The sequence below is a fragment of the Pseudonaja textilis genome, chromosome 5, assembly GCF_049901715.1.
Source record: "Pseudonaja textilis isolate UNSWEBS1 chromosome 5, rPseTex1.2, whole genome shotgun sequence".
Classification (NCBI taxonomy): Eukaryota; Metazoa; Chordata; class Lepidosauria; order Squamata; family Elapidae; genus Pseudonaja; species Pseudonaja textilis.
Genome location: NC_141994.1, coordinates 2,042,501 through 2,042,874, shown reverse-complemented (window position 1 = coordinate 2,042,874; position 374 = coordinate 2,042,501). Strand labels below are relative to the sequence as shown.

At 49.7% G+C, this 374-nt stretch overlaps 1 protein-coding gene across 1 annotated transcript in view; it reads left to right on the top strand.

Moving 5' to 3' along the window:
- The window catches only part of MCM10 (minichromosome maintenance 10 replication initiation factor), a 32,837-nt gene continuing 32,463 nt past the window's right edge, over positions 1–374 (top strand). Inside the window, 1 exon segment of the mRNA XM_087933925.1 lies at positions 1–119. The gene's annotated coding sequence lies outside the window, so the exon portion shown is untranslated.

Here is a 374-nt window from a genome sequence, read left to right as displayed (position 1 = left end):
ACAAAGAAAATCCCTGGTTTAAAACCCGGAACTTCATGCCGACGCGTCGGGGGCAGGTCGGAATTAAAACTTTTGGCGGGTTTTCATCTTGGGGCGGAAGGGAAAAAGTTGCAATCCAGGTAAGAAAGTCGCAGCTTCGCCAAAACAGCGAGAAAAGGGGAAATTGCAGCCAATGCATCGGGGAAAGGGAGATTTGGAGGGGTCCCCGGTGCAAAAGAGGAATGAAAAGCAACCCACTGCAAGGATTTTGCATTCATCCGGGCAAATTCCAAGCAGCTGATCCGGAAAAGTGGAATTGCAATTGCAAAAGCGTGCTTTTTTGGCAACTTCCCTTAAATGGGGGTGGGGGGGTGCAATCTCAGCCTTTGCCCTTA